This window comes from Arachis duranensis, chromosome 9 (assembly GCF_000817695.3).
Source record: "Arachis duranensis cultivar V14167 chromosome 9, aradu.V14167.gnm2.J7QH, whole genome shotgun sequence".
In the NCBI taxonomy this organism is placed as follows: domain Eukaryota; kingdom Viridiplantae; phylum Streptophyta; class Magnoliopsida; order Fabales; family Fabaceae; genus Arachis; species Arachis duranensis.
This window is the reverse complement of record NC_029780.3, coordinates 18450363-18457966: the sequence shown is the minus strand read 5'-3', so window position 1 is coordinate 18457966 and position 7604 is coordinate 18450363.

Below are 7604 nucleotides of genomic sequence, written 5' to 3'. Positions count from 1 at the left end.
TCGTAGCCGACTTATTTGGAGAGAACATGGGTCCTATAAACCGACGTGATTTTCGCGACCCTTTGTTTCTGACAGTTACGTCAATTCAAGCATCGTGTCCGTTAGGGAAGCATTGAGGGCTTTGGTAACGGTGCAATCTCATTAATGACTGCTCCACTTTTACCATTATGCCCCTTAGCATGTTTATAAATGTTTTCCCTCTCTTTCATTTTTCCGTTTCTGCAATCTTTCAAACTTCCTCTTTCTTTGTTCGTGCTGTGCTTATACGTACTATACTTCCGGAGACTTCTGCTTCTTTATTTTCAAAAAGAGGTTAGTTTCTTTCTTCTTCTTTGCATGACTTGATTTTGTAGATGGATAGTTTTGTAGATTTTTGCTCGGCTCCTTTTCTTCTCTCTAGAGACCTTTTTGATTTTTTCTTTTTCTTTTTCCTTTTGTAGGTTTTCTTCATTTACCTTTAAAAAAAAGAAAATGGCCTCCGTAGATTGGGTTGACGTTACAGTTCTGGGGGAGGAGCCGTTGGTGGATGCGGAGTTTATTACTCACCTTCGCACCCACCATCGGCTCTGTACCTCGGATGAAGATGAGCCTAAATACGAGTTGCTTGTTCCCGGTTTAGAGGACCGGGTTTGTCATGGGAGAGCCAATGAAACGGCCCCCCACTTCTTCTTTATGTATGAGTGCATGATCACCCGTCTGGGCGTCTTTCTGCCCTTTTCGGATTTTGAGATGTCTGTTCTACAGCATTGTCGTGTTGCCCCTACCCAGCTTCATCCCAACTCCTGGGGTTTCTTGAAAATTTACCAATTTATTAGCCATGCTCTGGATTTCCCGACTACTCTGAAAATCTTTTTTCATCTTTTTCATATGACCAAGCCTTTTAGCGGACTGAATAATAAACAACAATGGGTTTCCTTCCGAGCCATACAAGGTCGGAGGATTTTTACCCTTTTTGATGAATCTTTCCATGACTTTAAAAATTTCTTTTTCAAAGTGCAAGCTGTAGAGGGTCACCATCCCTTTTTCTTGGATGATAACTCTTTTCCTCGCTTTCCTTTATACTGGCTGGAGGCCTCCCCTTGCAAAAAATATAGTTTAGATGACCTGGATGAGGTAGAGGCTGCCGTCGTGGGGTTCCTCCGAGAAGTGTGGGGGAGGGCCCCGTATTTGGACACTAAAAAATTTCTCCAAGGGTCTCCAACCTTTGTCCAATCACAGCTAGGTAGTTTTTTCTAGTATGCTGAATTTCCGACTTGTTAACCTAATATTCCGACTTGTTTGATCCTTTAGCTTGTTGTTTTCTTTTTCAGAAATGGCAAAGACGAACGCTCAAGAATCTTTTCAGAGGGTCCAGGAGGCTAAAGCTAAGTCTCGTGCTCGGTCTGGTGGTGCCAGGGTTATCTCTCCTCCTCCTCCTCCTCATAACGTTGGGACTCTTTCGAATCCTATGGTGATCTCCTCTTCAACTCCTTCTCAGCCGTCCTCCGTCGTCCGACCTTCTCCCGATCCCAAGAAGCGCAAGCTTTTAGAGTCTGGCTCTTCTGGGGAGGTTAAGGCGGATGCTCTTGCCTTCGTCCGAAAGAATATCTATCCTTATGCCCGTATAGGCATGGATGATATGTCTGTTCGGGGCCACCTAACTACCATGGTCGAGGAGAGCCTTAAGGCGGCGGGGGTCTGCGGCAAGCTCTTAGATATTTTTGATAGGGCTCCTCTCAGCTCTTTAGGGGCGACCTCGAGGGTCGAGGAGTTGGAAGGGAGGCTCCATGTATATCAGGAGCAGGAGGGAGAGTTGAAGAAGGAAATTGCCAAGCTAAAGGAGGAGAGAGATACCCTCCGGGAGAAAGGGAAAGCTTTGCAGGCCCAATGCAACAAGGAGATGGAATTGAGGAAGACGGCACAGGCTAGCTATCAAAGTCTATTCAAGGATCTTGTGTCCGTGAAAACTGACCTGTTTAATTCTCGGAAAGCATATGAGGAGTTAGAGGACTCCATTGCCGATGGCGCCGAGGAATCTTGGCGGATTTTTCTGGAGCAGGTCAGAGTTATTGCTCCTGACTTAGATCTGTCTCCTTTACATTCTGACAAAGTTGTCCTCGACGGCGCCATTGTAGATCCTCCTGTCCCCAAAATTGTTTCTGAATCCGAGTTGAAGACTCGGGGGCAGAGGATCATCGAGTCTCCTCCTCGCTCCAAAGATGCTCCGAGTTCTTCCGTCATTCCTCCGACTCCCTCTTCAGCTTCTCTTCCTGGTCCTGGTGGCGCTCCTCCTGAGTCTGGTGGTGGTGATTCCTCTACTCCCTTGAAAAAATGACTTTTATTTTTTGTGGCTATATGGGGGCTCGGCCTGTGAGTCCCCCCTTTTTTAAACTTATTTATACGTTTGTGTTGGTGACCTGTGAACAATTCCTTTCTGGCCTTTTGAGGCCGTTAACAAAATATTTCTGGCGAGTGCCCTTTTGAATAAGGGTGTAGAAAAATAAATGCCCTTTTTTGGATAAGGGTTCTAAGTTACCTTGTGCGTATGCTTTTCTAATTTCGATATTTCAAACCTTCTTGATCTTTTCCCGAAAAACCTTTTTGTGGGCTTGTATCGTTTTTTCGAGCCTTTTCGTTTAAGGGCTTTTATGCAGCCTTTAAACTTTTCTCAGGTTTTCCAATCTCTTTTTCGTTATCCTTTATACTCAACTTTTCTTTAGTGAGTTTTTATGACTTAGGTTATTTTTGCGATGCGTTTTTCTTCTACTCGGGGGACTTCCGAGTTTGTTTTACTCGGATTCTCGTTTCGACTTGAGAGTCGGATTGTTCCCGAGTTTTTACGATCAACTCATATAACCTCTTTACGCCGACTTGTACCTCGTCGTTTTATCCTGACGACCATCTAGGTCGGTTCATGGGATTTTCACGTTTTGTCGAGCTTAAGTCGGCGCGTTTCGTAGAAAGACTTAGAAAAATAAAGAAGGATATTATAAGAGATTTTGTAAAATAAAAAGATCTTTATTAATTGCGGAGGTACCTTCTTGCTACTAAGGGTCTTGATAACTTATTTCCCTTAGCCTCTACTATGATGCCTCGTTAAAAACCCTTCTCCAGAAAAAACCCTTTTTGGGAAAAAAATCATGAAGTTGGGAAAAGAGTACATCAGGGAGTAGAGTTCGCTTTTAACTGTAGTACCTTTTCATATTACAAGCATGCCACGACCTTGGTAGCTCAGTGCCGTTCAGGTCGGTCACTTTATAATAACCCTTCCCTAGCACTTCCTTGACTTTGTATGGTCCCTTCCAATTTGCGGCGAGCTTTCCTTCTCCTAATTTGTTGACTCCTATGTTGTTTCTGATTAGGACCAAGTCTTCCGAGGCAAATGTTCTTCGAATGACTTTCTTGTTGTACCTGGTAGTCATTCTTTGTTTCAATGCTGCTTCTCTTATCTGGGCATCTTCTCGGATTTCGGGGAGCAAGTCGAGCTCCTCTCTGTGTCCCCGCACATTTCCGACCTCATCGTGGAGAATCACCCTTGGGCTTTGCTCATTGATTTCTATTGGAATCATGGCTTCTACACCATAGACTAGTCGGAAAGGTGTTTCTCCGGTGGTGGATTGGGGGGGTTGTCCTATAAGCCCATAGCACCTGAGGGAGCTCTTCAGCCCAAGCTCCCTTTACTTCCTGTAGTCTCTTCTTTAGTCCTGCCAGTATGACTTTGTTGGCTGCCTCGGCTTGCCCATTGGCTTGTGGGTGTTCTACCGAGGTGAACTGATGTTTAATTTTCATGCTGGCTACTAGGCTTCTGAAGGTAGCGTCGGTGAATTGGGTTCCATTATCCGTAGTAATGGAATAAGGTATCCCGTATCTTGTGATGATATTTTTGTAAAGGAACCTGCGACTTCTTTGAGCGGTGATAGTAGCTAATGGTTCTGCTTCTATCCACTTTGTGAAGTAGTCTATTCCCACGATCAAGTATTTGACTTGTCCTGGCGCTTGGGAAAAAGGACCTAACAAATCCATTCCCCATTTTGCAAAAGGCCATGGAGAAGTGATACTAATGAGCTCTTCTGGGGGAGCCACGTGGAAATTTGCATGCATCTGGCATGGTTGACACTTTTTCACAAATTCTGTGGCATCTTTTTGCAAGGTCGGCCAGTAAAATCCAGCTCGGATTACTTTTCTGACTAGTGATCTTGCTCCGAGATGATTGCCGCAGATCCCGCTATGTACTTCCTCCAATACCTCGGTGGTTCTTGAGGTCGGTACGCATTTTAACAATGGTGTTGATATCCCTCTTCGGTAGAGGACATTTCTCACCAAGGTGTAATGCTGTGCTTCCCTTCGGATCTTTTTAGCTTCTTTCTCCTCCTTAGGGAGGATGTCGAATTTCAAGTATTCGACTAAGGGATCCATCCATCTGAGGTTTAAACCGACTACCTCAAGTACTTCTTGCTTATCTTCTGTTTTTGCTACCGAGGGCTCTTGGAGGGTTTCTTTAATCAGGCTTCTGTTGTTTCCTCCTGGCTTGGTACTGGCTAACTTAGACAGGGCATCTGCTCTGCTATTTAAATCCCGAGTTATGTGTTTGATCTCGGTTTCTGCAAAGCGTCCAAGATGCTCCAAAGTTTTTTCCAAGTACCTTTTCATGTTAGGGTCCTTTGCCTGATATTCTCCGCTTATTTGGGAGGTCACCACTTGTAAGTCGCTATATATCATCACTTTTGTAGCACCGACTTCTTCTGCCAATTTTAGTCCGGCTATCAAGGCTTCATATTCTGCCTGATTATTTGAGGCCGGAAATAGAAATTTCAAGGAAACCTCTATCTGGGTTCCTCTTTCATCAACTAGTATTATGCCTGCACCGCTTCCTGTTTTGTTGGAGGATCCGTCTACATAGAGTTCCCATGTAGTCGGTTTGTCCTCTTGATCCCCTGCATATTCTGCAACGAAGTCGGCGAGACATTGGGCTTTAATTGCTGTTCGAGTTTCGTATCTCAGATCGAACTCGGAAAGCTCTATTGCCCATTGAACCATTCTCCCTGCAACATCCGTCTTTTGGAGGATTTGCTTCATGGGTTGGTTCATACGGACTCTGATTGTGTGCGCTTGAAAGTAAGGTCGTAGCCTTCGTGAGGCTATCACCAAGGAGTAGGCAAACTTTTCTAGTTTGTGGTACTTTAGTTCAGGGCCTTGCAGGACCTTACTGATGAAGTAGACTGGGTGTTGTCCGTCCTCGTCTTCTTTTATCAAGGCCGACGAGACAGCCTTGTTTGCAACGGATAAGTACAGAACGAGGTCTTGTCCTGGTACTGGTCGGGTTAGGATAGGAGGTTGGCTTAAAAACCTTTTGAACTCTTGGAACGCCTCCTCGCATTCCGGAGTCCATTCGGATGAGCATCCCTTCTTTAATAAGGAAAATAGTGGAAGGGATTTTATTGCCGATCCTGCCAGAAATCGGGAGAGGGCTACAAGTCGGCCGTTGAGCTGCTGGACCTCTCTCAAACAAGTCGGACTTTTCATTTCTAGGATGGCTCTGCATTTATCGGGATTGGCCTCAATCCCTCTTTGTGTTAGCATGAATCCTAGAAATTTCCCTGCTTCGACCGCGAAGGCGCACTTTGCAGGATTTAGTCTCATCCCGTGCATCCTTATGGTGTCAAAGACTTGTGAGAGGTCGGATAAGAGGTCGACTTCATCTTTGGTTTTTACTAGCATGTCGTCGACGTATACTTCCATTAGGCTCCCTAGGTGGGGAGAAAACACTTTATTCATCAACCTTTGATATGTGGCTCCTGCATTCTTTAATCCGAATGGCATGACCACATAGCAATAGTTGGCTCTGGGTGTGATGAATGATGTTTTCTCCTGGTCGGGTTCGTACATCGGGATTTGGTTATATCCCGAGTAGGCGTCCATGAATGATAAGTATTGGTACCCCGAGCTGGAGTCCACCAGGGTATCAATACTTGGTAAGGGATAAGGGTCCTTAGGACATGCCTTATTCAAGTTGGTATAGTCGACGCACATTCTCCATTTGCCATTCTGTTTTTTGACCAGCACTACATTGGCTAGCCATGTTGGGTACTTGACCTCTCTAATAAAGCCAGCTTCCAGGAGCGCCTGTACTTGCTCTTCTACTACTAGGGCTCGTTCCGTGCCGAGTTTGCGTCTTCTTTGTTGTACAGGTCGGGACCCTGGGTAAACCGAGAGCCTGTGGGACATGAGTTCGAGATCAATCCCGGGCATGTCGGAAGCCTTCCATGCGAAGAGGTCGGAATTAGCTCTTAGGAGTTCAGTCAACCCTTGTTTTAGGGTTTCCCCTAGGTTGGCTCCTATGTTAGTGTTTTTTCCTTCCTCCCCACCGACTTGTATCTCCTCGGTTTTTCGTCCTGGTTGAGGTCGTAGCTCTTCTCTGGCCCTTGCGCCACCGAGCTCTATGGTGTGGACTTCTTTGCCCTTTCCTCTCAGATTTAGGCTTTCATTGTAGCATTTCCTCGCCAATTTTTGGTCTCCTCTCACCGTTGCTATTCCCGCTGAGGTCGGAAATTTCATGCAGAGGTGGGGAGTGGATACCACTGCTCCGAGCCGATTAAGGGTAGTCCTGCCAATTAAGGCGTTATAGGTTGACCCTTCATCAATGACTATGAAGTCTATACTCAGAGTCTTTGATTTTTCCCCTTTTCCAAAAGTGGTGTGAAGGGGCAAAAATTCTAGTGGTTTTATTGGCGTGTCTCCTAATCCGTATAGGGTGTCGGGATATGCTCTTAACTCTTTCTCATCTAACCCTAGCTTGTCGAAAGCGGGCTTGAAAAGGATGTCCGCCGAGCTTCCCTGGTCTACTAGGGTTCGGTGGAGATGGGCATTGGCTAGGATCATAGTTATCACCACGGGATCATCGTGCCCGGGGATTATCCCTTGCCCATCTTCTTTTGTGAACGAAATAGTGGGGAGGTCGGGTGACTCTTCCCCGACTTGATAGACTCTCTTGAGATGCCTCTTGCGAGAAGATTTGGTGAGTCCTCCTCCTGCAAATCCTCCGGAGATCATATGGATATGCCTCTCTGGGGTTTGTGGTGGTGGATCTCTTCTATCCATATCATCTCGCTTTCTCTTTCCGTGACTGTCCGACCTTTCCATGAGATATCTATCAAGCCGACCTTCTCTAGCCAGCTTTTCTATCACATTCTTAAGGTCGTAACAGTCATTAGTGGAGTGACCATATATTTTATGGTACTCGCAATAATCGCTGCGACTCCCCCCTTTTTATTTTTAATAGGTCTAGGGGGTGGCAGCCTCTCAGTGTGGCAAATCTCTCTGTATACATCCACTATAGAAGTTTTTAGAGGAGTATAAGAGTGATATTTCCTGGGCCTTTCAAGACCGAGTTCTTCCTTCTTCTTGCCTTCCCTTTCCCTTTCCTTAGATGAGGAAGCGGGTCCGGGTCGCCAACTCAGGTCTCTTAATTTTGCATTCTCTTCCATGTTGATGTACTTTTCGGCCCTTTCTTGTACATCACTTAGAGAAACGGGGGGTCTTTTAGATATGGACTGTGAGAAGGGGCCTTCTCTAAGTCCGTTGACTAAGCCCATTATTACTGCCTCTGTGGGCAGGTCTTGGATCTC